At 41.5% G+C, this 27,514-nt stretch overlaps 1 long non-coding RNA gene across 1 annotated transcript; it reads right to left on the reverse strand.

Moving 5' to 3' along the window:
• Positions 1-27,501, reverse strand: LOC139405951 (uncharacterized). Its single transcript, XR_011633925.1, has 3 exons — positions 27,436-27,501; positions 27,268-27,334; positions 1-87 (listed from the first exon to the last, which is right to left on the reverse strand). It is a non-coding gene; the product is annotated as an uncharacterized lncRNA (long non-coding RNA).
• Between the last annotated feature and the right edge of the window lie 13 nt (positions 27,502-27,514).

Genomic DNA, 27,514 nt, shown 5'->3' on the forward strand with positions numbered 1-27,514 from the left:
CCCTCTCTTCATTCCTGGTCCACTTCCATTGTTAGTCACCTTGTTTATTGGCTGGAGCAGCCGTGCCGTACTGGACATCATCTGAAACTACAAACGACAGGATGCAATAAGCTGGAGAATAGCAGCAATCTGAGGAAAGTTCTCCATTCACTAGAGCTCCCTAACTCTCTGTCTTCTTATCCTGAGCAGAAAATAAAAAAATCAATAGCAGCTCACCGGGCTTGATAAAAGCACTGGACAGGGAGAGTGGCTGCGCTGGATATAGTAAATTAAAGTGATCAAAATTTTCCAGTCGACTCAGCCCGCAGCCTACATAAACTAACAACCCTGTCTCCACAGCTGCCTGTCACCCAACCTCTCCCCACTGTCTTTTCTCTCTCCCCCCTCACCTTTATTTCTGTATTTTCTTACTTTCACTATCCTTTTTTTCTCTCTCTCTCTTTCCTTCCACCCCTTACTGTATTTCAATTTTAGCAGTGTCTTAGCCTTTTGGCTCCTGAGTATTCATGGTGGCAGGTGCCTTTACACACGTATACACGAATGCACACACATACACAGGCACACACACAGATACACAAACGCACACGTGCACACACACACACACACACACACACACACACAACAAACAGGTATTAGTTTCATGAGAGTGCTGGTTGGGTGTGATTTCCCTTTAAGAGCTGTGGGTTTGGAAGTGAGGTGTTACCTGGCCCGTTCCATGAATGTATTTGATTTCTTTGACCTACAGTAGCCTGACATGGACAGTGTCCAAAGCCAGTGCCATGTTCTCAGAGAGGAGCTAGGCTTGGATCATATGATAGTATTTGACCTTCACAAAACAACAGATTCACCATAGTGTTTGGGAAATGATGACACACCCACTGTAAAAGCACTTATCTGAAGAACTATTTTTAAAAGCACAACACTTACAAAGAACATGTACTGTAATGGTTCACATGAATATATTTTGTAGAAAAAAAGTTGGCATTTCCTGAAGATTTCAATGATTTATAGTCCCAAATTGTTTCAGCAACCATGGCTACATTCCCCTCCCAATATGGACGTGAAAGCAAAAGTATAACAATCCTAGCAAATCCTTTTTTGTCCACGTGACTGACTAAGTAAATGTTATGTATGTATAAACATATGTCAAATCCTCAAACAGAGGCATGACCCTAACCCTGACCCATATACAGTATCAGTCAAATGTTTGACCACACCTACTCATTCAAGGGTTTTTCTTTATTTGTACTATTTTCTACATTGTAGAATGATAATGAAGACGTCAAACTATGAAATAACACATATGCAATCATGTAGTAACCCCAAAGGTTTTAATCAAATCAAAATATATTTTATACTTGAGATTCTTGAAAGTAGCCACCCTTTGCCTTGATGACAGCTTTGCACACTCTTGGCATTCTCTCAAACAGTTTCATGAGGAATGCTTTTCCAACATTCCTGAAGGAGTTCCCACATATGCTGAGCACTTGTTGGCTGTTGTTCTTTCACTCTGCAATCCAACTCATCCCAAACCATCTCAATTGAGTTGAGGTCGGCTGATTGTGGAGGCCAGGTCATCTGATGCAGTACTCCATCACTCTCCTTCTTGGTCAAATAGCCCTTACATAGCCTGGAGGTGTGTTGGGTCATTGTCCTGTTGAAAAACAAATGATAGTCCCACTAAGCGCAACCGAGATGGGATGGCGTATCGCTGCAGAATGCTGTGGAAGCCATGCTGGTTAGGTGTGCCTTGAATTCAAAATGATTTCACAGACAGTGTCACGAGCAATGCACACCCCCACACCATAACACCTCCTCCTCCATGTTTCACAGTGGGAACCCCACATGCAGAGATCATCCGTTCCCCTACTCTGCATCTCTCAAAGACACGGCTGTTGGAACCAAAAATCTTTGGACTCATCAGACCAAAGGACAGATTTCCACCGGTCTAATGTCCATTGCTCATGTTTCTTGGCCCAAGTAAGTCTTCTTCTTATTGGTGTCCTTTGGTAGTGGCTTCTTTGCAGCAATTTGTTTTTAATGGCCGTTTTACGGTCTCTTAACCAATTGTGCTATTGTGTGTCTTTTTTTTGCGTTATTTGTAACTGATTTTGTACATAATGTTTCTGCCTCTGTCTCTTATGACTGAAAAAAGCTTCTGGATATCAGGACAGCAACCCACCTCGTACTGGAAGAATATGTTTTCTTTAATGAGTCAGACACAAACGATATACTTCAGACACCCGACAAGGACAACATCCCAGTCATTCGCAGGAGAAAGAGACAGAGATATCGGGGAAGGAGGTCGGGATGTCTTGTAAGGATCCGACAGCGAATGGTTAATCTGCCTCTACCATCAGTACTATTAGCCAACATACAATAACAGGATAACAAAATAGACGAGCTACGATCACGAATATCCTACCAACAGGACATTAAAAACTGTAATATCTTATATTTCACCGAGTCGTGGCTAAACGACGACATGGGTAAAATAAAGTTGGTGGGTTTTATGCTACATCGGCAAGATAGAACACAGCTGGTGCACCAAATATAATAGTAAGGAAGTCTCAAGGTTTTGCTCACCTGAGGTAGAGTATATCATGGTAAGATGTAGACCACATTATTAACCAAGGGAATTTTAATCTATATTTTTCGTAGATGTCTTTTTACCACCACAAACCAATGCTGGCACGAAGTCTGCACTCAATGAGCTGTATATGGCTATAAGCAAACAGGAAAATGCTCATCCAGAGGTGGCACTTCTACTGGCCATGGACTTTAATGTAGGGAAACTTAAATCCGATTTATGCTAAGCTACAGGACTGTTTTGCTAGTAGAGACTGGAATATGCTCCAGGATTCTTCCGAAGTCATTGAGGAGTACACCATATCAGGTCACTGGCTTCATCAACAAGCGCATCGGTGATGTCCCCACTGTGATCGTACGTACATACCCCAACCAGAAGCCATGGATTACAGGCAACATCCGCACTGACCTAAAGGGTAGAGCTGCCGTGTTCAAGGAGTGGGACTCTAATCCGGACGCTGATAAAAAACCCTGCTATGCCCTCCGATGAACCATGAAACAGGCTAAGTGTCAATATAGGACTAAGATTGAATTGTACTACACCGGCTCCGAGGCTCGTCGGATGTGGCAGGGCTTGAGAACTATTACAGACTACAAAAGGGAAGTACAGCCGCAAGTTGCCCATTGACTCGAGCCTACCAGACGAGCTAAATTACTTCTATGCTCACTTCAAGGCAAGAAACACCGAAGTATGCATGAAAGCATCAGCTGTTCCAGATGACTGTGTGATCAAGCTCTCTTTAGCTGATGTGAGCAAGACCTTTATACAGGTCGAAATTCACAAGTCCGCGGGGCCAGACTTCTTACCAGTATGTGTACTCTGAGCATGCGTTGACCAACTGGCAAGTGTCTTCACTGACATTTTCAACCTCTTCCTTTCTGATTCTGTAATACCAAAATGTTTCAAGCAGACCACCATAGTCCCTGTGCCCAAGAACACTAAGGTAACCTGCCAAAATGACTACCGACCTGTAGCACTCTCGTCTGTAGGCACCAAGCGCTTTGAAAGGCTTGCCATGACTCATATCAACACCATTAACACCAAAGACCCACTCTAATTTGCACACCGACACAACAGATCCGCATATGATGCCATCTCTATTGCACTCAACACTGCCTTTTCCCACCTGGACAAAAGGAACACCTACAGTTGAAGTCGGAAGTTTACATACACTTAGGTTGGCATTATTAAAACTCATTTTTCAACCACTCCACAAATGTCTTGTTAATAAACTATACTTTTTGCAAGTTGGTTAGGACATCTACTTTGTGCAAGTCATTTTTCCAACAATTGTTTACAGACAGATTATTTCACTGTATCACAATTCCAGTGGGTCAGAAGTTGACTGTGCCTTTAAACAGCATGGAAAATTCCAGAAAATTATGTCATGGCTTTAGAATCTTCTGATAGGCTGATTGACATCATTTGAGTCAATTGGAGGTGTACCTGTGGATGCATTTCAAGGCCTTACCTTCAAACTCAGTGCTTGACATTGCTTGATATCATGGGATAATCAAAAGAAATCAGCCAAGCAAAAACATTGTAGACCTCCACAAGTCTGGTTCATCCTTGGGAGCAATTTCAAAACACCTGAAGGTACCATGTTCATATGTACAAACAATAGTACGCAAGTATAAACACCATGGGACCACGGAGCCATCATACCGCTCAGGAAGGAGACGCGTTCTGTTTCCTGGAGATGAACGTACTTTGATGCGAAAAATGCAACTCAATCCCAGAACAACAGCAGTGACGATGCTGGAGGAAACATCCACAAAAGTATCTATATCCACAGTAAAACAAGTCCTATATTGACATAACCTGAAAGGCCGCTCAGCAAGGAAGAAGCAACTGCTCCAAAACCGCCATAAAAAAGCCAGACTACGGTTTACAACTGCACATGGGGACAAAGATCGTACATGCCCTCTGGTCTGATGAAACAAAAATAGAACTGTTTGGTCATAATGACCATCATTATGTTTGGAGGAAAAAGAGGGAGGCTTGCAAGGCAAAGAACATTATCCCAACCGTGAAGAACAGGGGTGGTGGCATCATGTTGTGGGGGTGCTGTGCTGCAGGAGGGACTGGTGCACTTCACAAAATAGATTTAAAGGCAACGCTACCAAATACTAATTGAGTGTATGGGAATGTGATGAAAGAAATAAAAGCTGAAATAAATCATTCTCTCTACTATTATTCTGACATTTCACATTCTTAAAATAAAGTGTTGATCCTAACTGACCTAAGACCGGGAATTTTTACATAGATTAAATGTCAGGAATTGTGAAAAACTGAGTTTAATTGTATTTGGCTAAGGTGTATGTAAACGTCCGACTTCCAACTGGAGCTTGTTTCTGGTTAAAAAATTACAACATGCACCTAAAATTAACCTTACAATTAGCAGTGTTGGGCGACCTGGAAAGCCATAGCCAGTCAATAAATAATATAATAATACTCGTGGGAACGGTTTTCATCTTTAGCTCACAATCTGTGGATAATATATAATTAGAAAGATTTTAAAAATTTTGTAAAACGTCACAGCACAATTGAAAAATATATGGCACATGGAAACCAAACAAGGGTGGTCTATGGTTATAGGTGGGATGGGCTGAGAGTGGCTGAGGGTTGGGATTAAAGAGTTGGTAATGTATTGTTGTTATATAAAAAAGTACCATGTACTGTATGTAAAATGTACAGTAATTTGCAAAAGTATTCACCCCCCTTGGCATTTTTCCTATTTTTTTGCATTACAACCTATAATTTAAATACATTTTTATTTGGATTTCATGTAATAGTCCAAATTGGTGAAGTGAAATGAAAAAAAATGACTTGTTTCAAAATATATATATATAAAAAGAAAAAACGGAAAAGTGGTGCATGCATTTGATTTGTATTCACCACTTTGCTATGAAGCCCCTAAATAAGATTTGGTGCAACCAATTACCTTCAGAAGTCACATAATTAGTTAAAGAAAGTCTACCTGTGTGTAATCTAAGTGTCACATGATCTGTCACATAATCTCAGTATATATACACCTGTTCTGAAAGGCCCCAGAGTCTGCAAAACCACTAAGCAAGGGGCACCACCAAGCAAGCAGCACCATGAAGACCAAGGAGTTCTCCCTACAGGTCAGGGACAAAGTTCTGGAGATGTACAGATCAGGGTTGGGTTATAAAAAAAGATCTGACACTTTGAACATCCCACGGAGCACCATTAAATCCATTATTAAATAATAGAAAGAATGTGGCACCACAACAAACCTGCCAAGAGTGGGCCGCCCACCAAAACTCACAGACCAGGCAAGGAGGGCATTAATCAGAGAGGCAACAAAGAGACCAAAGATAAACCTGAAGGACCTGCAAAGCTCCACAGTGGACCACTTTATGCTGTACACTCCACAGAGCTGGGCTTTACAGAAGTGGCCAGAAAAAAAGCCATTGCTTTCAGGAAAAAAATAGGCAAACACATTTGGTGTTTGCCAAAAGGCATGTTGGAGACTCCCCAAACATATGGAAGAAGGTACTCTGGTTAGATGAGACTAAAATTGAGCTTTTGGCCATCAAGGAAAACTCTATGTCTAGTGCAAACTCAACACCTCACATCACCCCGAGAACACCATCCCCATAGTGAAGCATGATAGTGGCAGCATCATGTATGTTTTTCCTAGGCAGGGACTGTGAAACTGGTCAGAATTGAAGGAATGATGGCGCTAAATACAGGGAAATTCTTGAGGGAAACCTGTTCTTCAAGAGTCAAAAGTCTTCAAGAGATTTGAGACTGGGACGGAGTTTCACCTTCCAGCAGGACAATGACCCTAAACATACTGCTAAAGCAACACTCCAGTGGTTTAAGGGGAAACATTTAAATGTCTTGGAAGGTCCTAGTCAAAGCCCAAAGTTCAATCCAATTGAAAATCTGTGGTATGCCTTAAAGATTGCTGTACACGAGTGGAACCCATCCAACTTGAAGGAGCTGGAGCAGTTTTGCCTTGAAGAATGAGCAAAAGTCCCAGTGGCTAGATGTGCCAAGCTTATAGAGACATACTCAAAGAGACTTGCAGCAAAAATAGCTGGAAAAGGTGGCTCTACAATGTATTGACTTGGGGGGTGAATAGTAATGCACACTCAAGTTTTCAGTTGTTTTGTCTTATTTCTTGTCTGTTTCACAACAACAAAAATATTTTGCATCTTCAAAGTGTTGTGTAAATCAAATGATACAAACCCCCCCAAAAAAATCGGTTTCAATTTCAGGTTGTAAGGCAACACAATTGGAAAAATGCCAAGGGGAATGAATACTTTCGCAAGCCACTGTATGTGCAAAATGTATACAGTGAGGGAAAAAAGTATTTGATCCCCTGCTGAATTTGTACGTTTGCCCACTGACAAACAAATGATGAGTCTATAATTTTAATGGTATGTTTATTTGAACAGTGAGAGACAGAATAACATAAACAAAATCCAGAAAAACACATGTCAAAAATGTTATTAATTGTTTTGCATTTTAATGAGGGAAATAAGTATTTGACCCCTCTGCAAAACATGACTTAGTACTTTGTGGCAAAACCCTTGTTGGCAATCACAGAGGTCAGACGTTTCTTGTAGTTGGCCACCAGGTTTGCACACATCTCAGGAGGGATTTTGTCCCACTCCTCTTTGCAGATCTTCTCCAAGTCATTAAGGTTTCGAGGCTGACGTTTGGCAACTCGAACCTTCAGCTCCCTCCACAGATTTTCTATGGGATTAAGGTCTGGAGACTGGCTAGGCCACTACAAGACCTTAATGTGCTTCTTCTTGAGCCACTCTTTTGTTGCCTTGGCTGTGTGTTTTGGGTCATTGTCATGCTGGAATACCCATTCACGACCCATTTTCAATGCCCTGGCTGAGGGAAGGAGGTTCTCTCCCAAGATTTGACGGTACATGGCCCTGACCATCGTCCCTTTGATGCGGTAATGTTGTCCTGTCCCCTTAGCAGAAAAACACCCCCCAAAGCATAATGTTTCCACCTCCATGTTTGACGGTGGGGATGGTGTTCTTGGGGTCATAGGCAGCATTCCTCCTCCTCCAAACACGGCGGGTTGAGTTGATGCCAAAGAGCTCTATTTTGGTCTCATCTGACCACAACACTTTCACCCAGTTGTCCTCTGAATCATTCAGATGTTGATTGGCAAACTTCAGACGGGCGTGTATATGTGCTTTCTTGAGCAGGGGGACCTTGCGGGCGCTGCAGTATTGTGTTACCAATTGTTTTCTTGGTTACTATGGTCCCAGCTGCCTTGAGATCATTGACAAGATCCTCCCGTGTAGTTCTGGGCTGATTCCTCACCGTTCTCCTGATCATTGCAACTCCACGAGGTGAGATCTTAAATGGAGCCCAAGGCCGAGGAAAATTGACAGTTATTTTGTGTTTCTTCCATTTATGAATAATCGCACCAACTGTTGTCACCTTCTCACCAAGCTGCTTGCGATGGTCTTGTAGCCCATTCCAGCCTTATGTAGGTCTACAATCTTGTCCCTGACATCCTTAGAGAGCTCTTTGGTCTTGGCCATGGTGGAGAGTTTGGAATCTGATTGATTGATTGCTTCTGTGGACAGGTGTCTTTTATACAGGTAACAAACTGAGATTAGGAGCACTCCCTTTAAGAGTGTGCTCCTAATCTCAGCTCGTTACCTGTATAAAAGACACCTGGGAGCCAGAAATCTTTCTGATTGAGAGGAGGTCAAATACTTATTTCCCTCATTAAAATGCAAATCAATTTATAAAAAAAAATTTGACATGCGTCTTTCTGGATTTTTTTGTTGTTATTCTGTCTCTCACTGTTCAAATAAACCTACCATTAAAATTATAGATTGATCATTTCTTTGTCAATGGGCAAACGTACAAAATCAGCAGGGGATCAAATACTTTTTTCCCCCTCACTGTAGGTAAAATGTATGTGCTGTATATGTAGCAAAAAGTCTGTAAAAAAAAACTAAGATATTTGTCCTTCGAAGAGGGGCGGTGGAGGGGTTAAATAAAACATTTTTTTAAAGGGCTTGTAAGTAAGCATTTCACTGTAAGGTCTACTACACCTGTTGTATTCGGCGCATGTGACGAATACAATTTGATTTGACTTGATTTGACAATGAATGCCTGATTCACGCAGTCTCCTCTTTGAAGCATTACCTTGGGCTGCAATTTCTGAGGCTGGTAACTCTAATGCACTTATCCTCTGCAGTAGAGATAACTCTGGGTCTTCCTTTCCTGTGGCGGTCCTCATGAGAGCCAGTATCATCATAGCGCTTGATCATTTTTGTGACTACACTTGAAGAAACTTTCAAAGTTCTTGACATTTTCCAGATTGACTGACCTTCATGTCTTAAAGTAATGATGGACTGTCGTCCTCTTTGCTTATTTGAGCTGTTCTTGCCATAATATTGACTTGGTCTTTTATCAAATAGGGCTATCTTCTGTATACCACCCCTATCTTAACACAACTGACTGGCTCAAACACATTAAAAAGGAAAGAAATTCCACCAATTAACAGGCCCACCTGCTAATTGAAATGCATTCCAGGTGGGTGACTACCTCATGAAGCTGGTTGAGAGAATGCCAATAGTGTGCAAAGCTGTCATTAAGGCAAAATGTGGCTACTTTGAAGAATCTCAAAAATGAACTATATTTTGATTTGTTTAACAATTTTTTGGTTACTACATGATTCCATGTGTTATTTCATAGTTTTGATGTCTTCACTATTCTTCTACAATGTAGAAAATATATTTAAAAAATGGAATGGAACCAGTAGGTGTGTCCATACTTTTGACTGGTACTGTATATTGCCAGCTTTGGACAAATGGTGTCCTTCAGTAGCTCTTAAATTAAAGTGCATTTGGAAAGTATTCAGATTCCTTAACTTTTTCCACATTTTGTTACGTTACAGTCTTATTCTAAAATCGATTCAATGTTTTTTTTAGCATAACTGAATAGTGCGCTGGGCTTTCATGAGTTGTCTTACAAAATGCAATTAATCAATTACAGTAATGCAGTAGACAGCTGACTCATAAGGCTAAGGAGGCCAACCCCTTGCAGCGACCCTTGGCATTCTGTCCTGAGAATAGTGAGTAGGGATTAATAAGGATTGACCAATCAGCTCTAGTCTCTAGGTGATGGAGCTTTACAAGAAAACATAGTGGCTGTGCTCCTTCTTTGTCTCTCAACATCAACAACCCATATTATTCCAAGTCGTTTTTAGTAGTAGGCGCATCATGTGTGGCACCATGTTCAGGCTATACGATTCCACATAACATGTTGTGTACTTTTGATCGCCTTCATCTATGTTTTGATGATCGTGAGGTGTGATGTGGAGGCCTGTTTGTAGATGACCCTTTACTGCCCCTACTTGAGTGGTAGGACTGTGGGCTAGCGGGAGAGAGAGAGAGGGTGTCTATGTGTGTGTGTGCCTTGGTGGTTGCGTGCTTTGGTGCGTGTGTGTGTGTGCAGCCTGCACTAGTTATGGCCTAATAGCCAGCTGACCTACAAAAGGTCAGACAGCCTTGAGACGCTTAAACCCAGCGGTAACCCCAAGCGCCCTGCAGTCTCTCCGCTTAGCCCAGACCAACCTCTCTGCCTTCCCAGGGAGAGGGGTCATGTCCTGGCCAAGCTGCCACTCCTACAGCCCCCAGCTCCAGTCTCCACCCACCCACCCAGCCACCAACCCGGCTCCTCTGTCCACATCTGAACACCTCTAACTCACAACTCTGCTGTGATCTCTCAATTCACCTTACTCAATATGTACAATAGCACTTATTTTGGATTTGCCATCTGTAGTCTACAGACTATCAGTAACATTTAAATTAACTATCTATTAACACTAATCCTAGCCCTAACTCTATCTTTAACCCCTACTCTAACCTTATTCTAAACCTAACCATAATCTTAGAAAGCAGTTGCTTATCAACAGATAGTGTGTTGATAGTATGACAGAGCACAGACGGACTATCCAAATAAAGTGTGACTGTACAATATGTTATTTTACTTTATAATGTTGTTTAAAAAAGTGTTTAATAAAAAATAAAAAATAAGTTTGTTTTTCTTTATGTCAATTGTTTAATGCCCTGGCATGTTGGAATTTGTATCATTTAAATTGAATAATTAGTTTATCATATTTAGCCTATAATTTGCACACTGATTTACATTTCATTTACAGTGTAAAATATTAATTGCTGCTATACAGAAATAAAATTTAATATTTACTGAACAAAAATGTCAACACAACATATAAAGTGTTGGCCCCGCATTTCATGAGCTATAATAAAACATCCCAGAAATTGTACATATGGAAACAGACCTCAATTGGCAATTCCCACAAAACACCAGTCTCAACGTCAACAGTGAAGAGGTGACTCCGGGATGCTGGCCTACTAGGCAGAGTTCCTCTGTCCAGTGTCTGCGTTCTTTTGTCCATCTTAATCTTTTCTTTGTATTGGCCAGTCTGAAATATGGCTTTTTCTTTGCAACTCTGCCTAGTAGGCCAGCATCCCGGAGTTTCCTCTTCACTGTTGATGTTGAGACTGGTGTTTTGTGGGTACTATTTAATGAAGGTGCCAGTTGAGGACCAGGGAGGCGTCATTTGTGCACCGGGGCCTCCCACTCCTCTTTCTATTCTAGTTAGAGACAGTTTGCGCTGTTCTGTGAAGGGAGTAGTATACAGCGCTGTACGAAATCTTCAGTTTCTTGGCAATTTCTCTCATGGAATAGCCTTCATTTCTCAGAACAAGAATAGAAGAATAAAGAAAGTCTTTAAAAATCTGCCGTTTCCAGCTACAATAGTAACAATGTCTACACTGTATTTCTGATCAAATTTATGTTATTTTAATGGACAACAAATTAGCTTTTCTTTCAAAAACAAGGACATTTCTAAGTGACCCCAAACATTTGAACGGTAGTGTAGATTGACACTACCCTCATCAGAAACACTTATCAAATTACTCAGACATGCCATGTGTCATTAATGTGTCAGAATAAAACTGTAAAACATTTTTTCTAAGTCTACATAAAAAAACATAAAAGAAATCCAAGGAAGCCCAGACATACAGTACCAGTCAAAAGTTTGGACACCTAGTCATCCAAGGGTTTTTCTTTATTTTTTACTATTTTCTACATTGTATAATAATAATGAAGACATAAAAAACACAAAATAACACATATGGAATCATGTAATAACCAAAAAAGTTTTAAACAGATCCAAAAATATGTTATATTTGAGATTCTTCATGTGTCGGTCCTCTTGAGAGCCAGTTTAATCATAGCGCTTGATAGTTTTTGTGACCGCACTGGAAGAACCTTTCAAAGTTCTTGACATTTTCCAGATTGACTGATCTTCATGTCTTAAAAACTTCTTATGGATCAAATTCCGTTAACGGGATCGATTTGACAACATCCGGTGAAATGGCAGAGCGCCAAATTCAAATTAAATTATTCGAAATATTTAACTTTCATACAATCACAAGTGCGATACACCAAAATAAAGCTTAACTTCTTGTTAATCCAGCCACCGTGTAACTCTTACAGTGCATTTGGAAAGTATTTGGATCCCTTAACTTTTTCCACATTTTGTTAGGTTACAGCCTTAATCTAAAATTGATTAAATAAATTGTAACACAATACCTTGAAATTACAAAGAAAAAACAGGTTTTCAGAAATGTTATTAAGAAACTAAAGAAATATTGGATTTACATAAGTATATCATTTACTCAGTACTTTGTTGAAGCACCTTTGCAGTGATTACAGTCTTGATTCTTCTCGGATATGATGCTACAAGCTTGGCACACCTCTATTTGGGGAGTTTCTCCCATTCTTCTATAAGGTTGGATGGGGAGCGTCACTGCACAACTATTTTCAGGTCTCTCCAGAGATGTTTGATCGGGATCAAGTCCGGGCTCTGGGTCGGCCACTTAAGGACATTCAGAGACTTGTCCCGAATCCACTTTGGCGTTGCCTTCGCTGTGTGCTTTGGGTCGTTGTCCTGTTGGAAGGTGAACCTTCGACCCAGTCTGAGGTCCTGACCACTCTGGAGCAGGTTTTCTTCAAGGATCTCTCTGTACGTTGCTCCGTTCATCTTTCCCTCAATCCTGACTAGTCTCCCAGTCCTTGCCGCTAAAAAAAACATTCCAACAGCATGATGCTGCCACTGCCAGGCTTCACCGTAGGGATGATGCCAGGTTTCCTCCAGACATGACACAGAGCGTTCAGGACAAAGAGTTCAATCTTGGTTTCATCAGAACAGAGAATCTTGTTTCTCATGGTCTGAGTGTCACGGTTTTCGTCATCTGAAGAAGAGGAAGAGGAATCATCGGCCCAAAGCGCATCGTGGTAAGTGTTCATGCTTTTTATTTTAACTGAACACTATAACAAAAATAACAAAGAGAATAACCAAAACCGAAACAGTCCTGTAAGGTGCAAAACACTAAACAGAAATTAACTACCCACAAAAACTATGTGGGAAAAAGCTACCTAAGTATGGTTCCCAATCAGAGACAATGATAGACAGCTGTCCCTGACCATACACAGCCAAAACAAAGAATACAAAAACATAGAAAGAAGAACATAGAATGCCCACCCAAATCACACCCTGACCAAACCAAAATAGAGACATTAAAAGCTCTAAGGTCAGGGCTTGACACAGAGTCCTTTAGTTACCTTTTGGCAAACTCCAAGCAAGCTGTCATGTGCCTTTTACTGAGGAGTGGCTTCCGTCTGGCCACTCTACCATAAAGGCCTGATTGGTGGAGTGCTGCAGAGACGGTTGTCCTTCTAGAAGGTTCTCCCATCTCCACAGAGGAACTCTGGAGCTCTGTCAGAGTGACCATAGGGTTCTTGGTCACCTCCCTGATCATGGCCCTTCTACCACGATTTCTCAGTTTGTCCAGGAGACCAGCTCTTTGAAGAATCTCGGTGGTTCCAAACTTCAATGCTGCAGACATTTTTTGGTACCCTTCCCCAGATCTGTGCCTCGACACAATCCTGTCTCGGAGCTCTACGAGCAATTCCTACGACCTCATGGCTTGGTTTTTTTCTCTGACGTGCACTGTCAACTGTAGGACCTTATATAGACAGGTGTGTAGCTTTCCAAATCATGTCCAATCAATTGAATTTACCACATGTGGACTTCAATCAAGTTGTCGAAACATCTCAAGGATGATCATTGGAAACAGGATGCACCTGAGCTAATTTTCAAGTCTCATAACAAAGGGTCTGAATACTTATGTAAATAAGGTTTCAGTTTTTTTCTGTATAAAAAATATTTTTCTATTTGTCATCATCAGGTGTTGTGTGTAGATTGATGAGGATTTTTTAAATATATATTCCATTTTAGATTAAGGCTGTAACATAACAAAATGTGGAAAAAGGAAAGGGGTCTGAATACTTTCCGAATCCACTGTATATTCAGCCTGTGGCAACCATACACCATGCTCAACGCTGTACAATATCTATCTATTTGAATCTCTTTATCAAGAAAAAGGATTGCAATTGCAAATGTCAGGGGTGGCAATCCAATTGAAAACAGTTGTCAGTCCTATGTTTAAGCAGTGATTTACCAGTTAAAACCTTAAGGAAAGATTACCCCGTTCACCCCTTCTTTAAAGCGTGCGTGCAACATGCTCAGGATGTAATGACTAAATCCTCTGAAACTATTTCCTTAAGTGTTTCTGTAGAGACATGCGATGGCAAATTAATTGTGGGTTTTACTGTACAGTGCAAAGCAGTTCAGGAAATTAACTTCAATTAATGCTAAGCCTTATGTCTGTGTGATTTAGACAAGCCTTAGGTCTGTGTGATTTAGACTGTGGAGTATACTGTAAATTAAGTATAACTATAATGAACTCAATGGAATGGCTCAGCAATATATGTTGTATGTTAATTATGTGAATGACTAGACTCAAGAACTGGAATACAATGTGATCCATGATCTTACTGGATGCTTTAATTTAAGTTAATGTGTTCATAAAAAAATACAGGTTTTCCATGTGTACATTTGATTATAGTAATCCTATCAATAAGAAGGATGTTTTAGAGTGTGTGTGTGTGTGTGTGTTCAGGGATGTTTTTGTATCCTGGCTGCAGGAGCTTAGTGATGCTTTTCCCTCATCAATACCCAGCATGCTCTGGAGACATGGCCCTCTGTAGATGCTGACATTGCCTGTCCCCTCCCACCACACACACACACACACACACACACACACACACACACACACACACACACACACACACACACACACACACACACACACACACACACACACACACACACACACACACACACACACACACACACACACACACACACACACACACACACACACACACACACACACAACCACTCTTTTAAATAATTTCCTAGCACCTTAATCACAGCTAAGCCACTAACTGATCCATGACAGATATGAGGAGCAACTTGAGCATGCTAACAGGGTTCTATTCTTTTCATCTATTTATTTATTGTCTCTCGTTTTAGAGATAATATTTTGTCTCTGTTAACAGGCCTCTAGACGCTGGTCGGGTATTAATTAAAATCGAAATACTAAATATTGATTGATACGTTATCAGTGCATAGCAGTTGGTCCTCGGGCTATTGATCCGCCCTGTGATTTATTATCATATTTAAGAAAAATCATTTTGTGTGATTATAAGAGGTAATGGACTTTTAGTGAGGGTTGTAATTCTTGTTTGTATCACGTTTGTTGTGTGGGAGGCGGGAGACGATTTCTCAATCGCAGTCGGAGATCACCGATATCCTTGGAGCTGCTCTCCCTTGCGTAAGAGAAAGATCCTGGCCTCTGTCATTGGGAATAATGGGTATTGGGATTACCTCTTTAATCACAACAAAGATTAACAGATGGTATGAGAGCAGTTATTAGCAAACATCTTGCACTCATCAAATCAATAAGTTGATTTGTAATCAGGTTGTTGGTGGGTGTAGGTGGAAAGGGGAGCCGGGGACTGTTCCCAGTGAAAGATCCTGGCAATCAGAGGCTTCTGTGTAGCAATTACCTCTCAGCAAAATAGGTGCTCTTCCTCTTCAATCTGGCAGGCCTCCAAAACACAAGGCAGACAGATAGGAACATGGAACATTAACACACCGACACATACACTGCATGAGTAACCCTGTTTCTGAAACACCCTCGGATGCGATTGATACATTTCCATGTCAGTGTTCTAACTTGTCAGAATATCTCATGACGTTGTGAAGTGTCCCTGTTGAAATACGAGACCGGTGTCTCTATGTTCTTAGAAAACAAAATGGCAAACGCCGCACGCTTCCGTGAGGAATTAACGTTACTATAGATTCGAAAGACGAGGATTCCACAGCCAAGTGTAAGGAGAGAGAGAGAGAGAGAGAGAGAGAGAGAGAGAGAGAGAGAGGGAGAGAGAGAGAGATAGAGAGACAGAGAGAGAGACAGAGAGAGAGAGAGACAGAGAGAGACAGAGAGATAGCAGACTGGGGACCTGGCAAACCCAGACATGAATTCAACAAGTCAAGGACTACTTACACAAAGCTGTTTCCAGCTGTAGCCTCAGTGACCTGGGCTTTAGCGGCATCATTTTAATAAGCCTTTTGATTCATATACACCACGTTGTTCTAATTGATGCTGTCTCTTTATCATGGTAATGCTCTACTCTGCCTTTTCACATGCAGAACCCACAGTGCTGTCTGCAGCTCTTTTTAGTTGTTGTTTTGTTATTGCATGCTGCACATATGAATTTCAGACACACAACTGTCCATATTAGAGGGGGGGAAGCGCTTTTTGTTTTGAAGAGACAGTTTTGTTCTCTCTGTGAGAGTTCTGAATCCAGCTCGGTTTCTTTTTTTGTATTATATTATATTATACTCGATAATTATGCTGTCTCATGCTTGTACTGACTACAACTATTTAATTTTTCTCTGTTGGATCTGACTCAGGGAGAGGTAGATGCAAATCAGTAAAAAAAAACAATTTTCTCCATCTAAGATCATTGCAGTGTTCAATGATTTATGTGGATTAGTCCCATGGCCTTTAGCATTTCACTTTGGTGAGCAACACCCTTTTTTCTCTCTATTCACTGGCTTCCAGACAATTTCCAGACAACACATTTGTTCACATTGAGGAGTATCAGCTTAAGTGACTTTTTTCTTCTGCTTTTAGGGCACCCAAGGGCTGCCGAGCTTTCGAGCATTTCAATAGACCCTACTTGTTCGCATTGAAACCCACCTCCGTGGTAGAGACCAAGGGAGTTCAATTAAACATGGCTGATGCAGGATAAGGTAATGTGGATTGAAAGGAAACAGTCATTGGAGGAGAGCTCGCAGAAACACACATTTTCCACCTTGGCGGATTGGTGCATTCATTACAACAAGAACTAACTACTCATGCGTGAAGAATCTATGTGGGCAATCGCTCTCCTTCATTCTCTCTTTCGCACTCTTTCTCAGACACCACGCGTGCACGCACGCACGCACGCACGCACGCAAGCGTGTGCACACATACACGTTGTTAGCCCATACCCTCTACAAACAATGCCTTAATGTTGTGATATTCATTTCTAATAAAACACACGGTTAGTTAAGTCACCTGAGCACTATCCGTCCCTCCCGACACTGTCAGATATGCACTTACCAAGGCCAAGGGTGCCAAAACAATGACAGTCCGGGGTAACTGATGCTGTTTAAAAATTCAAAGGCCTCTATTGAACAGACAATGTGGCACACATACCACTGGTCTAGAGACCCCAGATCCCCCCCCTCCATGGTCTGCCTCCTGTCCAACACAGACAGTCTCTGTCTCACGATCTTCGACCACTTTAAGTGCATGTCTTATGCTAACATGCCTCTCTCGCTCTGCCTCCGATTTAAATTGGGTACGTTTAGCATCACATACTGTATGTGAACTTTACGTTACAATTATGAACAGGGAATTGTCACTATGCGGAATGTTGGTGTATAAAGCATCAACTGTCATTTTCCGCAAGTCCCTCTTCGCTAGTTCACATCTCTTAATATCGATTAAACAAACAAACGTAAAATGATTTATAATGTCTGTGCCAATTTTTTTTCTTCTGAAACACACTTACATATCATAGACTGAAACGCGCAAAACTATTTTAGATGCATGTGCACACACAAAAGCACGCACAGGAAGACACACACAGACGAAGATGCAGGGAGACACACATAAGCACACACGCGCACCGGGTGTCACTTGTCGAGTGGTTAATATCTTTCCAAGGTCAGGCCTGGCAAGGAATTCCAATGCGATTAAGTGTCATCATTGAGGCTTTAGCCCTTTTCTGCTCATTGTTCTTGGAAATGGCATTAGAGCCACAGCTGACCAGACCAAGGCCTCAAAGTAATTGCTGTACAATCTCTCCTCCACACCGGCTACGTTCCTTCAACGCTGGATATATCTAACGGCCACCTCTACCACACACATATACTCCATACACACGTACGCATGCACACACGCACAGACGTGTACACACACATGCAAGCACCCACTTGCACGCACGCACAAACACACACACACACACACACACACACAAAAACTCATTATGATAATGCATTATGAGAATCGCTGAAAAAAAGTTATTAAATTCAGTTATGCACTAGTGTCTTTTCCCTGCATGAGAATCTGACTGGTTAAGTTAAGGGCTAAGGTTTGGGATAGGGTTGAAACAGAAACGACTTGACTGTTAAGTTTAAGCATGACTTCTGAATGGTTAAAGGCAGGCAAAGGTCTCCACAACAAACAAAAAAAACACAACACTACATAATAATGCTAATTTAGGCTTCATTAAATAGGTCTCAACAACATTTTTGTCTTTGACTACATTTTAGGTGTACTTTCTGCTTTTTGGTGAAGATTTTTTGGCCATAGAATGCAAGGATTACATCGTTTGAGGGCAAAAAATAAAAGAATAATGGCTTACTGCAAGGAGCACAAGCTAGAGACAAGGCTTCTATGAGTAATTTTATGGATAAGAAATGATACTGATATGATGTGAGAAGACACTTGTGTATCTGGGAAATAAACATGTACGTCAATAATACTGACTCACGGCCCCATTATCTGCAAATAATGAGATATGATCAAGCTAGATAGCTATAGCCAGACAGTGTATTTTAATTGATAAGACTCGTTGTATGACACAACAGATGTACACTGAACTAAAATATAAACGCAATATGTAAAGTGTTGGTCGCATGTTTCATGAGTTGAAATAAATGGTCCCAGAAATGTTCCATATGCACAAAAAGCTTGTTTCTCTCAAATTTCGTGCACAGATTTCTTTACATCCCTGTTTTTGTGCATTTCTCCTTTGCCAGGGTAATCCATCCACCTGACAGGAAAGCTTATCAAGAAGCTGATTAAACAGCATGATCACTACACAGGTGCACCTTGTGATGGGGACAATAAAATGCCATTCTAAAATGTGCAGTTTTGTCACACAACACAATGCCACAGATGTCTCAAGTTTTGAGGGATCACGCAATTGTCATGCTGACTGCAGGAATGTTAACCAGAGCTGTTGCCAGGTCATTGAATGTTCATTTCTCTTACATAAGCTGCCTCCATCATTGTTTCAGAGAATTCGGCAGTACCGCAGACCAGGTGTAATCACGTCAGCCCAGGACCTCCACATCCAGTTTTTTTCACCTGCAGGATCTACTGAGACCAGCCACCCGGGCAGCTGATGAAACTGTGGGTTTGCACAACAGAATAATTATTGCACAAACTGTCAAAAAACGTCATAGGGAACTCATCGTCCTCATCAGGGTCTTGACCTGACTGCAGATCAGCATTGTAACCGACTTCAGTGGGCAAATGCTCACCTTCGATGATCACTGGCACATTGGAGAAATGTGCTCTTCACAGATGAATTCCAGTTTCAACTTGACCGGACAAATGGCAGACAGTGTGTATAATGTCTTGTGGGCGAGCGGTTGCTGATGTCAACGTTGTGAACAGAGTTCCCATGGTGGCGGTGGGGTTATGGTATTGGCAGGCATAAGCTACGGACAATGAACACAATTGCATTTTATCGATGGCAATTTGAATGCACAGAGATACTGTGACAAGATCCTGAGGCCCATTGTCGTGCCATTCATCCACCGCCATCACCTCATGTTTCTGCATGATAATCCACGGCCCCATATCGCAATGATCTGTACACAATTCCTGGAAGCTGAAAATATCCCAGTTCTTCCTTGCCCTCCATTCCCACCAGACATGTCACCCATAGAGCATGTTTGGGATGCTCTGGATCGACGTGTACGACAGCGTGTTCCAGTTCCCGCCTATATCCAGCAACTTCGCACAGCCATTGAAGAGGAGTGGGACAACATTACACAAGCCACAATCAACAACCTGATCAACTCTATGTGAAGGAGATGTGTCGCGCTGCATGAGGCAAATGGTGCCTCACCACGTACTGACAGTTTTTTTTTATCCACTCCCCTAACTTTCTTTTTAGGTATCTGTGACTAACAGATGCATATCTGTATTAACAGTCATGTGAAATCCATAGATTCGGGCCTACTGAATATATTTAAATTGACTGATTTGCATATTTGAACTGTAACTCAATAAAATCCTTGAAATTGTTGCATGTTGTCTTTATATTTTGTTCAGTGAACAATGAATGTTAGCTAGCTAGCTAGAAATATTGTTTCCCACTAAGTAAACCATCTATCCATTGGTGCTGCAGCCAGCAAGCTAAGTAGCTAACCAGAATATGGCTAACTACCACATGAAAATAATTCAGCAAATTTGACCATATATAGCTAGCTAGTCCCTTTCTGACAATTGCACTGTGGACCCAAGATTAGCTAGCTGGATAGCTAGCTAATAAACATTAGCTATCCCAACTGTGGCTTAGCTAGCCAAGAACATCCATGATCTTGATCTTCCCTGGTGAATTTGCATAAACCCGACCGACAAGAATGTCACAGTGCAGCACTAGTGAAAATTGAAAACTATTTTGATATATCCTGGCACCGGATTAATTCCTGACTGGAATAGCTGGTCCAATGTGAAATAGAGTTCAATTTTTTTTAATCAACAGTACAATATCCAGCAGGTGAGCAGATTGTGCACTAAAATCCGATAACTTTGAACCATCATTTCCAAGCATTCCTGTCACGCCCTGAACTTAGAGAGCCTTTTTATGTCTCTATTTTGGTTTGGTCAGGGTGTGATTTGGGTGGGCATTCTATGTTCTATTTTCTAGGTTTTTGTATTTCTTTGTTTTGGCCAGGTATGGTTCTCAATCAGCGACAGCTGTCTATTGTTGTCTCTGATTGGGAATCATACTTAGGCAGCCTTCTTTCCCTGTTGTTTTGTGGGTAGTTGACTTTGTTACAAGCATTATAGCCGAAGTTAAGCTTCACGGTCGTGTCCTTGTTTTATTGGCTCCATTTCTATAAATAAAAGGAATATGTACGCTCGTTGTGAGCTGCACTTTGGTCCACTTATTCCTTCCAGGAAGACGGCCGTGACAATTCCAAAGGAGCATGTTGACAGGTAGCCGTCCCTCTTTGTGTGTTATATCAAGGATACAACATCTACCTTGACAATTATATTACTGCAGATCATTTGTATGATGTATTTAGCTGTTGTATGTAGAAAGGTTTGGAAAAACAGGGAAACCTTTGCCTGTGACCTGTAAGTTAAGTGCTTTGGTTTGGAATAGGTTTTACAACAAGAAAACTAAAAACGAGTGCCTAGCAATGTATGCTCGTGGCTTGCTAGAGTGTTTTTATATATTTTTTGCCCCTAATGGCCATTATTCACGTAATCTCCCGATGGGGACCTGGATGAACGTGTGTGTGTGTGTGTGTGTGTGTGTGTGTGTGCTCGCGTGTGTCCATGAGCACACATGCATACGCGCGCACACACACACACGTGCACACGTGTTGATACAGTTATCTCTTCACATCACGAGCACAGATAGCTGCCCCAACACACACTCTCACATACACAAACTGCTTTATCTTCAAAGAGATGCTCCTGATTTCATGCCTGCGAAACTCACAGCATTATTTCATATTCAGTCACTCGTCACTGAAATATTTTTTTCTGTAGCAATGCCAGAATTTTACATGTACAACTTAGCAATAAAAATAACTACATTATGAAAAGATAAGAACACATCTATGACACTCTGAATGTGGTGAAAATATACAGGATATACAGTGCCTTGCGAAAGTTTTCGGCCCCCTTGAACTTTGCGACCTTTTGCCACATTTCAGGCTTCAAACATAAAGATATAAAACTGTATTTCTTTGTGAAGAATCAACAACAAGTGGGACACAATCATGAAGTGGAACGACATTTATTGGATATTTCAAACTTTTTTAACAAATCAAAAACTGAAAAATTGGGCGTGCAAAATTATTCAGCCCCCTTAAGTTAATACTTTGTAGCGCCACCTTTTGCTGTGATTACAGCTGTAAGTCGCTTGGGGTATGTCTCTATCAGTTTTGCACATCGAGAGACTGAATTTTTTTCCCATTCCTCCTTGCAAAACAGCTCGAGCTCAGTGAGGTTGGATGGAGAGCATTTGTGAACAGCAGTTTTCAGTTCTTTCCACAGATTCTCGATTGGATTCAGGTCTGGACTTTGACTTGGCCATTCTAACACCTGGATATGTTTATTTTTGAACCATTCCATTGTAGATTTTGCTTTATGTTTTGGATCATTGTCTTGTTGGAAGACAAATCTCCGTCCCAGTCTCAGGTCTTTTGCAGACTCCATCAGGTTTTCTTCCAGAATGGTCCTGTATTTGGCTCCATCCATCTTCCCATCAATTTTAACCATCTTCCCTGTCCCTGCTGAAGAAAAGCAGGCCCAAACCATGATGCTGCCACCACCATGTTTGACAGTGGGGATGGTGGGTTCAGCTGTGTTGCTTTTACGCCAAACATAACGTTTTGCATTGTTGCCAAAAAGTTCAATTTTGGTTTCATCTGACCAGAGCAACTTCTTCCACATGTTTGGTGTGTCTCCCAGGTGGCTTGTGGCAAACTTTAAACAACACTTTTTATGGATATCTTTAAGAAATGGCTTTCTTCTTGCCACTCTTCCAGAAAGGCCAGATTTGTGCAATATACGACTGATTGTTGTCCTATGGACAGAGTCTCCCACCTCAGCTGTAGATCTCTGCAGTTCATCCAGAGTGATCATGGGCCTCTTGGCTGCATCTCTGATCAGTCTTCTCCTTGTATGAGCTGAAAGTTTAGAGGGACGGCCAGGTCTTGGTAGATTTGCAGTGGTCTGATACTCCTTCCATTTCAATATTATCGCTTGCACAGTGCTCCTTGGGATGTTTAAAGCTTGGGAAATCTTTTTGTATCCAAATCCGGCTTTAAACTTCTTCACAACAGTATCTCGGACCTGCCTGGTCTGTTCCTTGTTCTTCATGATGCTCTCTGCGCTTTTAACGGACCTCTGAGACTATCACAGTGCAGGTGCATTTATACGGAGACTAGATTACACACAGGTGGATTGTATTTATCATCATTAGTCATTTAAGTCAACATTGGATCATTCAGAGATCCTCACTGAACTTCTGGAGAGAGTTTGCTGCACTGAAAGTAAAGGGGCTGAATAATTTTGCACGCCCAATTTTTCAGTTTTTGATTTGTTAAAAAAGTTTGAAATATCCAATAAATGTCGTTCCACTTCATGATTGTGTCCCACTTGTTGTTGATTCTTCACAAAAAAATACAGTTTTATATCTTTATGTTTGAAGCCTGAAATGTGGCAAAAGGTCGCAAAGTTCAAGGGGGCCGAATACTTTCGCATGGCACTGTAGGGCCAAAGTGATCCAGACTACAGTAGCAGGGAGCAGTGTTCACTATGATGGTTAAAGTATGGTACAGGCTCTGTATTGGTTCATCCAAGAGGATTTTGAGTGTAAAGTTGGTCTAAGAGATTCTAGTAGGGCCCATCATTCTACTCCCAGGAGGATTAATTCAAGGGAACTAAGGGAACTTTGACGACTCCCATTTCTCAGTCAAGAGTATAGTCCGAGTCAGGATTGGGGTCAATTCCATTTCAGGTCAATTCAGAAAGTAAGCCAAATTCAAATTCTAAATGTTCCTCGTTGAAAAGCATTGAAGAGAATTGGAATTTCTGTGTACTTCCGAATTGACTGGAACTGAAATGGAATAGATACCAACCCTGGTCCGATTATAATCTGCCATAGCCCTGACCCCTGGGACAAGGATCAGAATCACACTATGATGAGACTGACACATTGCGTTACGTGACATTACATGCCACAGGAAGAACAACGGCAAGTGTCCGGTATACCCCCCCCCCCCCCCCCCCCAAAAAAAAACGATATTTTGCCAACTCATTCATACTGTATCTCTGTCTTCAGGGGCACTTCATCTCTTGTTTCTCCACACGTGCCACAATATTGTCTGACGCTGACAGATGCACCAAATATGTTTTGTTTGTGTGCTGAGCTGGTAACACAGGGGTCCTGTCAATGCGTCCGGTTGCATTTGGTACACTGCCTATCACGACCAATTTGACACGTTGTTCTTTCTTGAAAACGATGAACATTTCACTGCGTCTCCCGTGCCAACTCAAAGTCCAATTACACCCAAGCTACAAATTTAATTACAGTAGCAGATTAAATTGGTCAACTCAATTAATTTTAATAAGGCTTGATTGGGCCAGTCAGATCAAATTTGACTCATCTCCGGTACAAGACCTTTGTTTCATTTTTAGTTAATCTTGCCTAATTTGAAACAGTGTAAACATAAACTCAACGTGTCAAATCACTTAATATTGATTATGCTATGACATCTGATAGGTAAATCAGACAGTATTGTTAGTATAAATATACAGCCAAATACCTAGCAAGCTAGCACATAGTGTTGCTAACTAGCAAGCTAGCTAGTTAGCCAGCACACAGTGTCACACCAGCTTCCCGCCTGCTGTGCTAGAGTGAAGCGGGGGCAACCGGTACACAATGTCCTTCACCCCCGTTTGTCGGGCACACTCAAAAGTGTCACACAGGCATGCAGATGTGTTGCTCGTGGGGGTTCATGCAGGAACCAATGGGATGCTCGGGGACACAGGAATGCTCCAAATTGCGTGCTGCAGTTGCACACTATTGCAAGGATCTGGCAACGTGTGTGTGTGTGTGTGTGTGTGTGTGTGTGTGTGTGTGTGTGTGTGTGTGTGTGTGTGTGTGTGTGTGTGTGTGTGTAATTTATACAGTACCAGTCAAAAGTTGACATACATACTCATTCCAGGGTTTTTCTTTATTTTTACTAATATAGAATAATACTGAAGACTTCAAAACTATGAAATAACACATACGGAATCATATAGTAACCAAAAAAGTGTTAGCCACCCTTTGCCTTTGACAGCTTTGCACACTCTTGGCATTCTCTCAACCAGCTTGTTGAGGTAGTCACCCGGAATGCATGTCAATTAACAGGTGTGCCTTGTTAAAAGAAAATGTGTGGAATTTTTCCTTCTAATGCGTTTGAGCCAATCAGTTGTGTTGTGACAAAGTAGGGGTGGGATACAGAAGATAGACCTATATGGTAACAGCTCAAATAAGCAAAGAGAAATGACAGTTCATCATTACTTTAAGACATGAAGGTCAGTCAATCTGGAAAGACCCAGAGTTACCTCTGCTGCAGAGGATAAGTTCATTTGATTTACCAGCCTCAGAAATTGCAGCCCAAATAAATGCTTCACAGAGTTCAAGTAACAGACATCTCAACATCAACTGTTTAGAGGAGACTGCGTGAATCAGGCCTTCAGGGTCAAATTTCTGCAAAGAAACCACAACTAAAGTACTCCAATAAGAAGAAGATACTTGCTTGGGCCAAGAAACACAAGCAATGGACATTAGACCAGTGGAAATTTGTCCTTTGGTCTGGAGTCCAAATTGGAGATTTTTGGTTCCAACCGTCATGTCTTTGTGAGACGCGGTGTGAGACGCGAGACGCGGTGTGGGTGAACTGATGATCTCTGCATGTGTAGTTCCCACCGTAAAGCATGGAGGAGGAGGAGGTGTTATGGTGTGGGGGTGCTTTGCTGGCTACACTGTCTGTGATTTATTTAGAATTCAAGGCACACTTAACCAGAATGGCTACCACAGCATTCTCCAGCAATATGCCGTCCCATCTGGTTTGGGCTTAGTGGGACTATCATTTGTTTTTCAACAGGACATTGACCTATCACACCTCCAGGCTGTGTAAGGGCTATTTTACCAAGGAGAGTAATGGAGTGCTACATCAGATGACCTGGTCCCCACAATCACCCGACCTCAATCAAATTGAGATGGTTTGGGATGAGTTGGACCACAAGGTGAAGGAAAAGCAGCCAACAAGTGCTCAGCATATGTGGGAACTCCTTCAAGACGCTGGAAGAAGCTGGTTGAGAGAATGCCAAGAGTGTGCAAAGCTGTCATCAAGGAAAAGGGTGGCTACTTTGAAGAATATAAAATATATTTTGATTTGTTCAAGACTTTTTTGCTTATTTCATAGTTTTGATGTCTTCACCATTATTCTACAATGTAGAAAATAGTAAAAAATAAAGAAAACCCTTGAATAAGTAGGTGTTCTAAAACCTTTGATGGTTAGTGTATATATGTGTGGGTCGGTGTCTGTGTACGCGTGCATGCACAGCCAGGTCACCCTTGATACAAGTAAGTATTTGACTTCCATCCATTTCGGGAGGGGATGTGGAAAGCGGTCACTAGGGGCAACAGTGAGCACTGTTACCGTCAAGTAAATGTTGGTTTTGCTAGGGCTTTGTGGATGGGGTTGGTGGGTGAGTGTAAGCACCTGCCTCTGATTAGGAAGTAGTTTTAAATATTTTAGTTTGAAGCCCTATCCCAAACCTTGACCCTTACCTTCACCATTCAGAGTTAAATGCCGAACCTTAAGAATTGAATTCCTGAACTTAACCTTAAACACTTCGAAATTTGACTTTTGAGAAACATGGGGATGGATGTCTAATGCTGTGCCTGTGAGAGCTGGGGTTGTGGTGTGGTGTCCTGAAATTTAAACAACAACCACAGATTTAAATATATCAAGCAAATAGATTCCGAGTTCCATGACGTGACCTGGTGTGTGTCTGTTGCATAATACATCTGCTCTGAGATGTGACCCACTGTTGGTTTAGTCCTGACTTTGGGCTATGACAAACCAATACAAAATAATGTAATAAATTAGACCACTGGGGTAATCTATGTACTGGATTTCGTAATATATTTAATCAACAAAGCCCAGCAAGACAATTTACTTCAGAGCTGTGGCCTATGATGAAATGTTTAGCCCCAGACAAAACTATGCACATTGGTGAGGGTGGTGGCTTGTAAAACGCATCCTATCGGATTAGAAATCACAATAGCACAAGTCGCAGCAACGGGAACTCTCTCTGTGTTTTAGCAAATTTGAGACATGAATAACGAAACATTGACTACTGCGGATATTCCCCTCAAAATACCGTGATGAATGATGATGTATTACCTCCAACAGATAAATGACCACCCCACACAAACACGTTTCTGTTATAACACAGCTACATAGGATAAATGACGAAGATTACTTTAATTTGCTTATTCGTCCCTATGCATGCAATAGGCTACATCCCCTTTACAACGACTAGGACTGTAAAGCAACACTTTACCTTCAAGTCCCATTGTAACAGTCTCGCGGCCCCCTGTGTATCCTTTGAAGTAGATACTGTAGGCTATCTGTTCATCGCAGGGTGTTTGGAAAGAGTATGGAATAAAAGTCAGCCGGTACATTTTATGTTAACAATACAGTACTAGCAGTAGAAGTGCCCTGTTCTTACCTTACGACACAAATCCAGGGGGAAAGGACTAAAACGGTTGTTTGGGTGATTACATGTTTCTTGTTTGCCTCATTCCCTC

Source organism: Oncorhynchus clarkii, chromosome 3 (genome assembly GCF_045791955.1).
Source record: "Oncorhynchus clarkii lewisi isolate Uvic-CL-2024 chromosome 3, UVic_Ocla_1.0, whole genome shotgun sequence".
NCBI lineage: Eukaryota > Metazoa > Chordata > Actinopteri > Salmoniformes > Salmonidae > Oncorhynchus > Oncorhynchus clarkii.